The 16,714-nt window shown below is 38.7% G+C and overlaps 1 long non-coding RNA gene across 1 annotated transcript; it reads left to right on the top strand.

The window, feature by feature from the left end:
- The first annotated feature begins 6,950 nt into the window (after nt 1–6,950).
- Nucleotides 6,951–9,246, top strand: LOC143416556 (uncharacterized). Its single transcript, XR_013096948.1, has 2 exons — nt 6,951–8,182; nt 8,611–9,246. It is a non-coding gene; the product is annotated as an uncharacterized LOC143416556 (long non-coding RNA).
- The last annotated feature ends 7,468 nt before the right edge of the window (nt 9,247–16,714 follow it).

The raw sequence follows: 16,714 nt of genomic DNA on the forward strand, positions 1-16,714 counted from the left end.
CTTTAAAACGAAGACAAGACATTCAACTATTCAACTTGTATTTATCTTTTCAATATCTATTATACTTTTTCTTCAGTTCCAGTTTAAGTTTCATGATGTTTTTTCACCCGTTTCAGAGTTTATAATGGGTGTGTATGGGACGGAATGTTGGGGCTAGAGTGAGGCAGCTCAACTGCTAGAGTGAGAGGAGCAAAAAAATTAATCTTAAAATCTTTTTTAAAACTGCTGCTGTGTCTGCAGCGTTTGCTCTACAGGTATGATTTTACCCTCAAAACGTAGCCATCGCTGTCCTCTTTCATCCAATGTGTTTACTATTGTACTAGGTGTTATGGTTCTTTCGTAAATGTCACCAATGCACAGCCTCCTCCCTCCAACTCTTCCATAGACTCTAATGTTAAAATGGCTCAGAAGGTTCGTTTGAAAATCAGAAGAGTATGGTGTCTTTCCACTGTCACCACGTCCATATAATAAACTCCACAGGCATGAAAACTGAGAATTCAGTAGACTAGAAGCTGCTGTCGCTCACGGTGAAAGAATTTCGTCAATACGACTTGTACTTTTCATATGGGAACGATTTGTTTGGGCCTGACTTTTCTGTTCATTTTAAGCAGCAAAAGTGAGGCGCATGTCTGTGTGCGTGTGTATGGAGCCATTGGGTGCAGTCACTATAGCAACCAGGCTCACACCTGCCTGCTTAACGACCTCTGCCTGCCACTGTACCAAGATTCATCTTAAACACTTCTCTTTCAACTGCTGCTGTGTCCACAGTATTACAGCCATCATTTTACCCTCAAAACGTCGCCATCGTTCTTCTCTTTCCAACACTGTGTCTGTCAAAGCTCAGACTTTTCAATTTTTTAAACTGTGTGGATCCAAGTGGAGGGATTTTAGTCATTCAGTGATTCAAAGAATAGGACCTTTTAATATTCTTTCAGATGTTTTCTGACTAAATTTTCTTTTCTCATTTCTTAGGTTTTTCTAATTTACAATTAAAACATTTTCAGCTTTTTTCCAACTTCTTCTTCTGTGTAACCTTCAGCTTTTAGCAGTTCAGCACTTTTGTTTTCAGGTTAAATTTGGGGTTTTTTTTTTTTATCTCATTCAAAATTTTTAACTTAAATTCAGTAATTATTTCATTTCAGTGCATACATTCAGATTCAAGCATTCACACTGCAGTTTCTTCAGAAAATGCACTTTCTAGTTCTATTTTATTATATTTTATTATTATGGATTCCGTACGTTTTTTGTAATCTATCTCCTTCAAAACCGTTCAACTTAGAAAAACCATTCAAACACCATTAGATTCCTATTCTTTTGGACATGACTGCTTCTATTTTTCTCATTTTTAACATTTATATTTTTAATTTTATTCAACTTTTTTCAACAAAAATTTCCCATGTATTTCAATGGGGAGACCCTTCAAATTCTCATTCAACTTCCTCCTCTTTAAACTGTATCTACTTCCACATACATTGACATAGAGCCACCATTCAAACTTTAAAACGAAGACAAGACATTCAACTATTCAACTTGTATTTATCTTTTCAATATCTATTATACTTTTTCTTCAGTTCCAGTTTAAGTTTCATGATGTTTTTTCACCCGTTTCAAAATTTATAATGGGTGTGTATGGGACGGAATGTTGGGGCTAGAGTGAGAGAGCTCAACTGCTAGAGTGAGAGGAGCAAAAAAATTAATCTTAAAATATTTTTTAAAACTGCTGCTGTGTCCACAGCGTTTGCTCTACAGCCACCATTTTACCCTCAAAACGTAGCCATCGCTGTCCTCTTTCATCCAATGTGTTTACTATTGTCCTAGGTGTTATGGTTCTTTCATAAATGTCACCAATGCACAGCCTCCTCCCTCCAACTCTTCCATAGACTCTAATGTTAAAATGGCTCAGAAGGTTCTTTTGAAAATCAGAAGAGCATGGTGTCTTTCCACTGTCACCACGTCCATATAATAAACTCCACAGGCATGAAAACTGAGAATTCAGTAGACTAGACATTGCTGTCGCTCACGGTGAAAGAATTTCGTCAATACGACTTGTACTTTTCATATGGGAACGATTTGTTTCGGCCTGACTTTTCTGTTCATTTTAAGCAGCAAAAGTGAGGTGCATGTCTGTGTCCGTGTGTATGGAGCCATTGGGTGCGGTCACTATAGCAACCAGGCTCACACCTGCCTGCTTAACGAGCTCTCTCTCTCACTCTGCCAAGATTCATCTGAAACACTTCTCTTTCAACTGCTGCTGTCTCCACAGTGTTACAGCCATCATTTTACCCTCAAAACGTCGCCATCGTTGTTCTCTTTCCAACATCTTGTCTTTCAAAGCTCAGAGATGTAAACTTTTTAAACTGTGTGGATCCAAGTGGAGGGATCACATTTTAGTCATTCAGTGATTCAAAGAATATGACCTTTTAATATTCTTTCAGATGTTTTCTGACTCTAAATGTTCTTTTCTCATTTCTTAGGTTTTTCTAATTTACAATTAAAACATTTTCAGCTTTTTTCCAACTTCTTCTTCTGTGTAACCTTCAGCTTTTAGCAGTTCAGCACCTTTGTTTTCAGGTTAAATTCGTTTTTTTTGTTGTTTTTTTTAAATCTCATTCAATATTTTTAACTCAAAATTCAGCAATTAATTCATTTCAGTGCATACATTCAGATTCAAGCATTCACACTGCAGTTTCTTCAGAAAATGCACTTTCTAGTTATATTTTATTTTTCCGTACGTTTTTTGTAAGCCTACTCCTTCAAAACCGTTCAACTTAGAAAAACCATTCAAACACCGTTAGATTCCTATTCTTTTGGACAACACTGCTTCTATTTTTCATATTTTTAACATTTATATTTTTAATTTTATTCAACTTTATTCAACAAAAATTTATAATGTATTTCAATGGGGAGACCCTTCAAATCCTCATTCAACTTACTCATTTTTAAACTCTTACTACTTCCACATACATTGACATAGAGCCACCATTCAAACTTTAAAACGAAGACAAGACATTCAACTATTCAACTTGTATTTATCTTTTCAATATCTTTTATACTTTTTCTTCAGTTCCAGTTTAAGTTTCATGATGTTTTTTCACCCGTTTCAGAGTTTATAATGGGTGTGTATGGGACGGAATGTTGGGGCTAGAGTGAGGCAGCTTAACTGCTAGAGTGAGAGGAGCAAAAAAATTAATCTTAAAATCTTTTTTAAAACTGCTGCTGTGTCCGCAGCGTTTGCTCTACAGGTATGATTTTACCCTCAAAACGTAGCCATGGCTGTCCTCTTTCATCCAATGTGTTTACTATTGTACTAGGTGTTATGGTTCTTTCATAAATGTCACCAATGCACAGCCTCCTCCCTCCAACTCTTCCATAGACTCTAATGTTAAAATGGCTCAGAAGGTTCGTTTGAAAATCAGAAGAGCATGGTGTCTTTCCACTGTCACCACGTCCATATAATAAGCTCCACAGGCATGAAAACTGAGAATTAGGTAGACTAGACATTGCTGTCGCTCACGGTGAAAGAATTTTGTCAATACGACTTTTACTTTTCATTTGGGAGCGATTTGTTTCGGCCTGACTTTTCTGTTCATTTTAAGCAGCAAAAGTGAGGCGCATGTCTGTGTACGTGTGTATGGAGCCATTGGGTGCGGTCACTATAGCAACCAGGCTCACACCTGCCTGCTTAACGAGCTCTGCCTGCCACTGTACCAAGATCCATCTTAAGCACTTCTCTTTCAACTGCTGCTGTGTCCACAGTGTTACAGCCATCATTTTACCCTCAAATTGTCGCCATTATTGTTCTCTTTCCAACACCGTATCTTTCAAAGCTCAGGCATTTAAACTTTTTAAACTGTGTGGATCAAAGTGGAGGGATCACATTTGAGTCATTCAGTGATTCAAAGAATATGACCTTTTAATATTCATTCAGATGTTTTCTGACTCTAAATGTTCTTTTCTCATTTCTTAGGGTTTTCTAATTTACATTTAAAACATTTTCAGTTTTTTTCCAACTCCTTCTTCTGTGTAACCTTCAGCTTTTAGCAGTTCAGCACTTTTGTTTTCAGGTTAAATTCGGGTTTTTTTTTTTGTTTTTTTTAATCTCATTCAAAATTTTTAACTTAAATTCAGTAATTATTTCATTTCAATGCATACATTCAGATTCAAGCATTCACACTGCAGTTTCTTCAGAAAATGCACTTTCTAGTTATTATATTTTATTATTTTTCCGTACGTTTTTTGAAAGCCTACTCCTTCAAAACCGTTCAACTTAGAAAAACCATTCAAACATCGTTAGATTCCTATTATTTTGGACATGACTGCTTCTATTTTTCTCATTTTTAACATTTATATTTTTAATTTTATTCAACTTTATTCAACAAAAATTTCCCATGTATTTCAATGGGGAGACCCTTCAAATTCTCATTCAACTTACTCATTTTTAAACTCTTACTACTTCCACATACATTGACATAGAGCCACCATTCAAACTTTAAAACGAAGACAAGACATTCAACTATTCAACTTGTATTTATCTTTTCAATATCTATTATACTTTTTCTTCAGTTCCAGTTTAAGTTTCATGATGTTTTTTCACCCGTTTCAGAGTTTATAATGGGTGTGTATGGGACGGAATGTTGGGGCTAGAGTGAGACAGCTCAACTGCTAGAGTGAGAGGAGCAAAAAAATTAATCTTAAAATCTTTTTTAAAACTGCTGCTGTGTCCGCAGCGTTTGCTCTACAGGTATGATTTTACCCTCAAAACGTAGCCATCGCTGTCCTCTTTCATCCAATGTGTTTACTATTGTCCTAGGTGTTATGGTTCTTTCATAAATGCCACCAATGCACAGCCTCCTCCCTCCAACTCTTCCATAGACTCTAATGTTAAAATGGCTCAGAAGGTTCGTTTGAAAATCAGAAGAGCATGGTGTCTTTCCACTGTCACCACGTCCATATAATAAGCTCCACAGGCATGAAAACTGAGAATTAGGTAGACTAGACATTGCTGTCGCTCACGGTGAAAGAATTTTGTCAATACGACTTTTACTTTTCATTTGGGAGCGATTTGTTTCGGCCTGACTTTTCTGTTCATTTTAAGCAGCAAAAGTGAGGCGCATGTCTGTGTACGTGTGTATGGAGCCCTTGGGTGCAGTCACTATAGCAACCAGGCTCACACCTGCCTGCTTAACGAGCTCTCTCTCTCTCTCTGCCAAGATTCATCTTAAACACTTCTCTTTCAACTGCTGCTGTGTCCACAGTGTTAAAGCCATCATTTTACCCTCAAAACGTCGCCATCATTGTTCTCTTTCCAACACTGTTTTTCAAAGCTCAGACTTTTACATTTTTTAAACTGTGTGGATCCAAGCAGAGGGATCACATTTTAGTCATTCAGTGATTCAAAGAATATGACCTTTTAATATTCATTCAGATGTTTTCTGACTCTAAATGTTCTTTTCTCATTTCTTAGGGTTTTCTCATTTACAATTAAAACATTTTCAGCTTTTTTCCAACTTCTTCTTCTGTGTAACCTTCAGCTTTTAGCAGTTCAGCACCTTTGTTTTCAGGTTAAATTTGGTTTTTTTTGTTTGTTTTTTTAAAATTTCATTTAATATTTTTAACTCAAAATTCAGCAATTAATTCATTTCAGTGCATACATTCAGATTCAAGCATTCACACTGCAGTTTCTTCAGAAAATGCACTTTCTAGTTATTAGTGTGAATGCTTGAAAAGCATTCACAGTATTGTTCTTCTAATCTTTATTATTATTATTCTATTTTATTATTATTATCTATTCCGTACATTTTTTATAATCCTACTACTTCAAAACCGTTCAACTTAGAAAAACCATTCAAACACCGTTAGATTCCTATTCTTTTGGACATGACTGCTTCTATTTTTCTCATTTTTAACATTTATATTTTTAATTTTATTCAACTTTATTCAACAAAAATTTATAATGTATTTCAATGGGGAGACCCTTCAAATTCTCATTCAACTTACTCATTTTTAAACTCTTACTACTTCCACATACATTGACATAGAGCCACCATTCAAACTTTAAAACAAAGACAAGACATTCAACTATTCAACTTGTATTTATCTTTTCAATATCTATTATACTTTTTCTTCAGTTCCAGTTTAAGTTTCATGATGTTTTTTCAGCCGTTTCAGAGTTTATAATGGGTGTGTATGGGACGGAATGTTGGGGCTAGAGTGAGACAGCTCAACTGCTAGAGTGAGAGGAGCAAAAAAATTAATCTTAAAATCTTTTTTAAAACTGCTGCTGTGTCCACAGCGTTTGCTCTACAGGTATGATTTTACCCTCAAAACGTAGCCATGGCTGTCCTCTTTCATCCAATGTGTTTACTATTGTCCTAGGTGTTACGGTTCTTTCATAAATGTCACCAATGCACAGCCTCCTCCTTCCAACTCTTCCATAGACTCTAATGTTAAAATGGCTCAGAAGGTTCGTTTGAAAATCAGAAGAGCATGGTGTCTTTCCACTGTCACCACGTCCATATAATAAACTCCACAGACATGAAAACTGAGAATTCAGTAGACTAGACATTGCTGTCGCTCACGGTGAAAGAATTTTGTCAACACGACATGTACTTTTCATTTGGGAAGAATTTGTTTCGGCCTGACTTTTCTGTTCATTTTAAGCAGCAAAAGTGAGGTGCATGTCTGTGTCGTGTGTATGGAGCCATTGGGTGCAGTTACTATAGCAACCAGGCTCACACCTGCCTGCTTAACGAGCTCTCTCTCACTCTGCCAAGGTTAAACCTAAAAATGTTAGATTGTAGTAAGATTAACTTTTTCAATAGTACAATAAGACAGATTTGACAGGGTTTTGCCACAGATTAATAGTTTGTCACCAGTTAGTATATGCCAACTAAGTAGAGCATTGTGATTGGCACAAAGGTTTTTCAGATCTGGGCAGTTGGAGTCAGTTGATGACTTCAAAATCATCCTTTCTGACTGGATAATTAAAGCTCTCAGCATCTATTGGTCTGTAGTTAATTTCCCCACCTTTTAACTAACGTTTAACTAATCTAATCTCATTTAATGTTTCTGTTTATAGTCTGTATAGTTTATCTCCCCACGAATACACTCAAAGTAGTCTTAAAATAAAACCCACAAAACAGTTCAAGATTTAATACTTTTTATTTGCTCATTTAATGCCAGTTGCCCTGTTTTTCTGTATGTCACTCATTCGCTTATACTTGGGCAAAAAGTACCAATTTGTACACTAGTATAGTGTATTTTTTCCCTCTATCTCTCTATGTCTGTCACACACAGAGACCAACACACAGACATGTATATGCTCATTATTGCTGTTCAAACTGATGGTCAAATTTCCAAGCACCACCTGAACGCCTCATCTGTTTTTAACCTATCACTGGACCAACTGTCGTCATTCCGCTTCGCTCTCTGCTGTGGTAAGTACAGTACACTCAGTACTGCAGTGTTTTATTTTTATGATGGAAAAAATACATGTTTGACATTTAAACTCACATATCAAGTCCAACAGAGTTAAAAAGAATTCAAAGAAGAAAGAAAAAAGAATAACCTTCGCTATCATTTATATACGTTTATGATGTTTTGCTGTTAGCAGCAGTGCTAACGCTAGCTTCGATGCTAATGCTAGCAACAATGCTAATGCTAGCAACAATGCTAACGCTAGCTATAGTGCTAACACTAGCCTTAGCACTTGTTAACTGACAAAAATAATATTCCTGTGATATTTCTTGCCGGTCAGTGAGACAAAAGTAAGAAATGAGCTTTATTATTGCCATTGTGGCTCAGTTTTAACAGTAAGAGTGCTAGCGTTAGTAGCATTGCTAACGCTAGCTGCAATGCTAACGCTAGCTGCATTGCTAACACTAACTGAAGTGCTAATGCTAGCCGGAATGCTAGCGCTAGCAGCAATGCTAAGGCTAGTAACAGTCTAACAGTAGCCTTACATAAGTGGCAATACTTCAGTTAATTAGTTTGAATTGTAAAATGGCTGCTGTATCAGTTGGTGTGCTATATTACTCTATAATTACCCTGCTGACTATAAGTTCAGTGTATCATGTCGTGTGGGCTTTGTATTTCTGTTAGTCTGATAACACTGTACAGACAACTAACGTATTATTTCTCGTGTTACACTTTCAGGAACCTGACTGACACTGTGCTTTGCCTGGTAGGTGTGCACATACTGTAAGAGAAGTAGACCAAAATAATAAAATAATCTGACTAATATAAGATGTAAAGTGATGGGTTCAAACTTTGTGCTAGACCTTTTAAACACAATTTTATAATAAATACACATAAGTGCAGCTTAACAATTGGGCTAAAATATTTTTTTCGTACATTTTTGTAGTCACACTACATGTGATTAATTAATGATTCACTCAATCATATTTGTATTTAAAAATATTATTGCTGAATTTAATTAAATATTTATTCTTTTAAAAAGTGCCCAATTATGCAACTTTTTGCACATGGCAGCCGACAACAGTTTAGCTTGAATATTTGTTTTGTCCTTTTTCAGTAGTCACAATTAGTTCATACAATTACCATGTGATATAATTTTAATAAAATAATTTTTTTCTTGTTTTTTGTTCACAGTGTGCAGAAGAAGAACAAGGACCAGATCTCCAGTCTTCTCTCTCACATCCCAACCCCCCAACCCCTCTATCCTCTGTCCTGCTCCACCTGTTGTCTCTGCCTTCTTTCCATCTGTATTTCACTCTGTGGTTTGTGAGAAATTTTGCCAAACCAAGAATCTTATTGCGGTTTGATTTAAAGCCGTGTCTCTCCTGCTCTGTCTGTTCTCTCTGCTAAATTTTCTCTCTACCTGTTTTTCACTCTTGGCTTGCTGCTGAAAAACGCCAAGCCAACAAAGCAATAAAGAGTGCATATTTTGCCTCAACCTATGAACAAACTGAACAAACAAAGAAAAATCTGCGGTTTGATTTAAAGCCGTGTCTCTCCTGCTCTGCCTGTTCTCACTGCTAAATTTTCTCTCTACCTGTTTTTCACTCTTGGCTTGCTGCTGAAAAACGCCAAGCCATTAAAGCAATAAAGAGTGCATATATTGCCTCTACCTGAGAACAAACTGAACAAACAAAGAAAACTAATTCACGGTTTGATTGTGATTTCCCAGCCGTGTCTCTCCTGCTCTGCCTGTTCTCTCTTCTAAATTTTCTCTCTACCTGTTTTTCACTCTTGGCTTGCTGCTGAAAAATGCCAAGCCAATAAAGAGAGTGCATAATATTCTCTCAACTGAAGAACAAACTGTCAAACGAAAGACAACTGTTTAAGACAAATAAAAACTGAAATATAAAAACAAAGACAACATCTCCTGGTGTGTGCCACTCTTATCTTGTGAACATATTTTCTAAAGACTAAGAAACACTTGCAGGTGTGTGAAAATGCCAAGGAAGCAGAAAAAGTCACAAGCTGCAAAACAACGCTGGAAAAAGTTTCATGAGTTTCACAAAGTACCAACATGTGAACAAGCTGAGTTTGATTTTCCTCAGAGCTCTGCAGAAGACAGTGTGTCTACAAAGACCAATTCTGACAGTGTCAAACAGGCAGGTCAACATGTTCCTGCACATGTACAACAGGTATCTTATGCTGATGCTGTAAAGAGTGGACTGCAGCATAAAGTTAATGAACAACATGAGGTGTCAAGTGCCCCACAGGTGGGTTATGCTGACTTTTTGAAAAGAGGCTGTCACAGTGATGTGGCAGGACCATCTCATGCAGAAAGAGTGAACCTTGAAAACCAGCCCTCTATTACACTTGTCTGTGCATCTCGCAGCCAGGCACATCCTAAATATGGAGACTCCAGAAACAAGCAGTGCACATGCAACTCACTCACATTTCTTGCATTCCTTCATGAGAATGAAAACATGACTACAGCTGACCTTAATCTGGTCTTGGATAAAGGTGATGTGATGTACAAAGAGGCCAAGAAAAGATTTCCTAAAAATATTCATTTGGCAACCGATGAGCTGCCAGACAAAGTTGATGCTCGCTGGTCTATGTATGATGTCGACATGACACAGCCTTCCCGGTATGGGACATTTGAAGAACCTCCAGAGGAAGCAGTAGATACCTTTCTCAGCTTAGAAGCAGGACTGAGCTGCCTGTTGTCAGATGTGCAGTATGCCTTATTGATTATGAGTGGATTGTGTATCGCAGTGTTCAGATCCACATCAGGCAAATATGGTTTCTTTGATCCACACTCCAGAACACCCAGTGGTCTTCCTCTATTACTACAGTCACGTAATCGTGGTACAGCAGTGATGCTGAAATTCACACTCCTCAGTGACATGATTAAGAGGATCCAAGATTCTTATGAAATGATGGAGATATCACCCTCTTGTAACTATGAACTGAAGCCTGTGCAGTTCTACAGTATGAGCACAGTCAACCTGAGTGATACTATCACAGACACAGTCTGCAGACCAACAGCTGCCACTGCTGTGGCACCTACTCACTCTGATACAACTGTTGATGAAGCAAACTCCTCTACTCCAAGGAGAAACACAACCACTGATCCGACTGAAAATATCTTTTGTCAAATGTCCATTTGTACGCCACTGGTGAAACAAAAAGAAGTCCACATGACTCAGTTCACATCATATGAAGATCAGAATGAACCTCCTAATATACCAACTGAAGAACTATGCAGTGAATTAAGTTTCCTTCCATCAAGTGATGCTTTTTCATGTCAATCAAATGCTGCCATAACAAATGTTGCTGCCTGTGACCTTTCTGATATAGTTTTACAAAAACTGAAAAAAGTTAATAAACAACAAAGGAACAAAATGAAAAGAAGATTAATGGCATCAGAGAAACCCAGAAATCAGAGAAAAGAAAACCAAAAAAGGAAAGAACAACAAAAGTATGCTTCAAATAAAGATTACAAAGAAAAGAAAAAATCTTGCACAAGCGAGACATATAAAAACAATCCTGAAGTTAGACAAAAACAACAACAGTATATGAAAAGACGTTACTGTGAAAATGATGAATTCAGACAGAAACAACAGCAATATATTAGAAGACGTTACTGTGAAAATGATGAATTCAGACAGAAACAACAGCAATATATTAGAAGACGTTACTGTGAAAATGATGAATTCAGACAGAAACAACAGCAATATATTAGAAGACGTTACTGTGAAAATGATGAATTCAGAAAGAAACAAAAACAATATGTTAAAAAACGTTTTTCTGAGAATGCTACAGTTAGAAAGAAACAACAACAATATATTAAAAGACGCTACTGTGAGAACGATGAATTCAGAAAGAAACAACAACAATATATTAAAAGACGCTACTGTGAGAACGATGAATTCAGAAAGAAACAACAACAATATATTAAAAGACGCTACTGTGACAATGCTGAATTTAGACAAAAACAAAAAAACTATATCACTAAAAGGTATCAAGAAAACCCTGAATTCAGAGAGAGACAGAGATCTCGAGTGACTCAGCGTTATGCACGTGACAATGCATTCAGAGTAAGACACAGACAACTAATGAAACAACTAATGCGAGACAGGTATCAAAGTAATCTTGCATTCAGGATTATGCACAACATGAGATGTGCAATGAAAATAAAAAGGAAATACAGATGGGTGAACAGACAAACCCAAGAGAGTGACAACAGTGTGATCAACGAGGCCATATCTGTGTTCAAATCACAAATCAAAGCTGGACCATCATACCCATGTACTGTATGCTTCAAGGCTTCATTTCCAAACCAAGTGCGACCCTGCACAAGGTCAAAGTATGTCAAAAACCCACATGTAGTTGCAACATGTTTGACAGGAAAGTTTGTTCATGTTTGTGATGAAAACTGCAGAAATGAGCAGTGCAAAGTGCCTGATGAGAGAAAGAGAGAGTGGATATGTCACACCTGCCACGATCATCTTAAAAATGGATCCATGCCAGCACTTGCTGTTGCCAATAAGTTGGATCTTGCTGATATTCCAGCTGAACTTTCTGATCTCAACATACTGGAGAGACATCTCATAGCCAAGTGCATACCATTTGCCAAGATCATTCCTCTTCCCAAAGGCAGACAAAGAGCAATTAGAGGAAATGTGGTCTGTGTCCCATCAGAGGTACAGGAAACTGTTGAAACACTACCTCGATTGAGAATTAATTCTCAGGTGATCAGAGTAAAATTGAAGAGACGCTTGTCTTACAAAGGTCATCAGCTGTTTCAGACTGTAAGCTGGTCTAAACTTGTGCAAGCACTGCATAAACTCAAGCAGATTCATCCACAGTATAAGGATGTGAGCATCAGAGATGATGCTGAGCTGTGTGATCCAACTCTTCCTGATGAAGATGATGAGGATGATGATGATGAAAACATGAATGAGGACGATTATGATGAGGCTGATTTAATGGAAATTGACAGCTGTGAGAAAAATGCACTGAGTGAAGCACAAAATATAAATGAACAGGACATTGACATGTTACCCTGTGATGGTGAACAATCGCATGAACAGATGAGAGATGATTCAGAGCAAGCAGATGGACTGACTAATGGTGGTTTTGCACTCGAGTCCTGTTTGCAGCCCCCTGATGTGGCTGAGGAGATATTATGTTTCAGTGAAGGAATCTACTCTGTTGCTCCTGCAGAGAGAAACAATCCAATAAGTTTTTTCAAAACACCTAAACTGGAGGCCATGGCCTTCCCTGTGCAGTTTCCTACAGGCCAAAACACACTTGATGAAAGAAGGCTGATCAAAGTATCCCCCAGTGGGTATTTCAAATCAAGACTTTTCTGCATTGATGATCGTTTTGCCAAAGACACAAACTATTTATTCTTTGCACAGTTTGTGACTGAAATACACTTGGCTACATCCAGCATGACAGTACAGTTAAGGAAGGCAAAGCCTCTGACCAGAGATGGTAGAAAAATAACCTCAGGCATGTTACAAGATAAACATGAGGTGGAGAAACTGGTGCGAAATAAAGATGCAGTGAGATTCATGCAGCCTCTGAGAGGAACCCCAGCCTATTGGGAGAAAACAACAAGAGATCTTTTTGCCATGATCAGACAGTTGGGAACTCCCACGTTCTTTTGCACATTTTCAGCTGCTGAAATGCGCTGGCCTGAAGTGATCGAGGCAATAACAAGGCAGCAAGGTGAACAAGTGAATTTTGAAGGACTCGACTGGTCAGCAAAGTGTGACATCCTGAGAAGCAATCCTGTCACAACAATGCGCATGTTTGACAAGAGAGTTGAAGCATTATTCAGAGATTTACTCTTATCTCCCGCAGAGCCACTTGGCAAAGTCATTGACTACTTTTACAGAGTTGAGTTTCAGCACAGAGGAAGCCCACACATACACTGCCTCCTGTGGGTAGAAGGTGCTCCTGTGTTTGAGGAGGATGATGAGCAAACTGTTCTTGATTTTATAAACAAATACATCACAGCTCAGCTGCCTGATCCACATAAACAACCTGAACTGTACAAAAAAGTAACAGAAGTGCAAAAACACAGTAAGAACCACACAAAGACGTGCTTTAGGAGTTTAAGCTCCGGGTGCCGTTTTGGTTTTCCCAAACCACCCTGCAATGAGACAATGATCACAAGACCCAGTGAGGATGATGCACTGGAAGTAGAAACGGCAAAGAACAAGCTCAGACCACTGAACCAGCTGCTGAATGAACCTGAAACTGCTTCCATGAGTTTAGAGCAGCTCTTGGAAAGATGCAAGTTGACACATGCAGAATATCAGAGATACCTGAATAAAATGAACATGAGGAGTACGATCATACTAAAGCGTGATCCAAAAGACTCTTGGATAAACGGCTATAATCCACATCTGCTTGAAGCCTGGAACAGTAATATCGACATAAGCTTTGTTTTAGATGCTTTTGGTGCTGCAAATTATTTAATGAAATATATATCAAAAAAAGAGGGCGGGCTATCTGAGTACCTGAAAACTGTCATTGAGAACTCCCATAAGGACAGTGTAAATGAGTGCGATGAAATGAGAGCCGTCATGCAGGCATATTCAAAGAAGCGAGAGATCAGTGCACAGGAGTGTGTTGCTCGTGCATGTGGTCTTCACATGAAGCAATGCTCACGTGCTGTAATATTCATTCCAACTGATGATAATCCTGTGAAAATGAGTCGTCCCCTGTCAGTTCTGGACAACACAACACCTGAGTCTTCCAATGTTTGGATGACATCTTTGAATGACAAATACAAAGCCAGACCTGAAACACCAGAGTATGAGGAGATGTGCATGGCAGACTTTGCTGCTACTTGCAGGATTGTCTATGGCCAACAGAAAAAAGGTAAAGATGTTTTGCCCCTTCTCAATGAGATGGGGTTTGTGCAAAGGCGCAAAAACAATAAGCCTGCTATCATCAGATTTCACCGCTGCTCACAAGAAAAACATCCAGAGCAATATTACGGAAGACTGCTTAAACTGTACCTTCCTCATCGTTCAGACCACGAACTGAAAACACCATCATTGCCATCCTATCAGGCTTTCTATGGTGCTGGCTGTGTACAGCTACCAGGTACTGACCATCTTGAGTACGTGCAACACATTGTCAAAAGAAACAGAGAAAAATATGAGAAAAACAGTGAGGAGATCGAGAGCGCTGTTGAGGAATATGAGCAGAACAGAGGTGTGACTGACGAATGGTGTAATCTGGCACCTGAATCAGATCTCGTAAGGTTGCCACTTGTCGAACAAGAAAGAGAGCGAGACAATGAAAATGAACAGGAAGATGTGCCCGACTACAGCCGTCAGGCTGATGCTTCAACAGAAGTCAGAGCCATCAGGGAACCCCCTGCTATTGATCCCACATTGTTACGTCAGATGTTTCAGAATCTGAACAAGAAGCAAGCCTGCATATTTTATGCAGTTAGAGACTGGTGCATTAAAAGAGTCTGTGCTCTAAATCCAGAGCAGTTTTTCTTTTATATTAATGGTGGTGCTGGAACAGGAAAATCACATCTTATCAAATGCATCTACTCAGAAGCATCTAAGATACTGAGCAAAGTGCCCAGATATGCAGACGACGTTGACATATCAAAACCCACTGTCCTGTTAACTGCTTTCACTGGGACTGCAGCTTTTAACATTTCTGGAACAACACTGCATTCTCTTCTCAAGCTGCCTAGAAGCTTAAAACCTCCCATTCAGGGACTTGGCAATCAGCTGGATGAAGTCAGATCAGAACTTTTGAATGCTGAAATAATCGTCATTGACGAAGTGTCTATGGTGTCAAGACATCTGTTTGCATATGTAGATGCAAGACTCAAACAGATCAAAGGGACTCGGAGACCCTTTGGAGGCATGTCAGTCATTGCTGTCGGAGACTTCTATCAGCTACCCCCAGTGCGACAGTCTAAACCTCTCTGTGTGCACGACCCGTCTGAGATCGACCTGTGGCGGGAGCATTTTCAGATGATCACTCTGACTGAGATTATGCGTCAGAAAGATGATGTTGTCTTTGCAGAGATGCTGAACAGAATTCGTGTGAAAGGAAAGTTGGATGAGCTTTGCGAAGCAGATAGAAATTTGTTGTCACAGGCCATAACCGAACCAGCCCTTTGTCCAACTGATGCGTTGCACATTTTTGCAACTAATAAAGAAGTGGATGCACACAACTCTGCAACACTGGCTCTGCTCCACACTCATATCATTGACATCCATGCAGATGATTATAGAAAAGATCCTAGAACTGGCAGAATGGCACTTCAAGACAGACCATTGAAAGGAGGTAAAAACGAGTTACCAGACACACTGAAAGTTGCAGAAGGAGCTCGTGTCATGCTCACCAGAAACATTGACATACAAAATGGTTTGGTTAATGGAGCTTTTGGAATACTACTTAGAGTAGTTCACTCTGAAAACGACCAACACATCATCAAGCTTGGACTTAAAATGGATAATGAGACATCTGGAAAGAATAACCGCACACCAGCAGACGACATGGTGTACATTGAGAGAGCAGAGGAGAATCTGAAGCAGAAAGGAGTGGTACGAAGACAGTTCCCAGTGAAGCTGGCCTTTGCATGTACAATACATAAGGTACAGGGTATGACAACTACATCAGCTGTTGTCTCTCTTAAGAGCATTTTTGAGCCCGGCATGGCCTACGTAGCTGTCAGTAGAGTGACGTCTCTCAGTGGACTGTATCTTCTTGATATGGAGGAGAAAAAAATATTCACCAACCCAGAAATCACTGCAGCGCTTGAGAACATGAGACAAGCCAACCTTGATGACATGATGCCTCTTCTACACGTGAGGCAAACACTGAGCAGGTCAGAGGTTTTCACCATTGTTCATCATAATACAGAGGGACTGCCAGCTCACATTAATGACATCAAAAGTCACCATGAATTGTGTCTAGCAGATGTTTTGTGCCTAACAGAAACACACCTGCGGGGCTCTTTTGTCGCAGAGAGTCTCCACTTGGAAAATTACAATTTGTTCAAACGCAACAGACACCTGTCCTACACAAACTTTCCCCAGATGGCAAACAGAAGTGGTGGTGGAGTTGCTGTTTATGTGAAAAGTGACATTCAAGTGCATGAAAAACAGTACATCCATAATGTAACTGACCTTGAATTTCTGGCTTTAAAGGTTGAAGCACCAGTCAGTGCTCTGATTGCAGTTGTATACAGACCTCCAGACTACACTCTGAGGCCATTCCTGAAAAACCTGGTAAGCCTATT

This window comes from Maylandia zebra, linkage group LG3 (assembly GCF_041146795.1).
Source record: "Maylandia zebra isolate NMK-2024a linkage group LG3, Mzebra_GT3a, whole genome shotgun sequence".
In the NCBI taxonomy this organism is placed as follows: domain Eukaryota; kingdom Metazoa; phylum Chordata; class Actinopteri; order Cichliformes; family Cichlidae; genus Maylandia; species Maylandia zebra.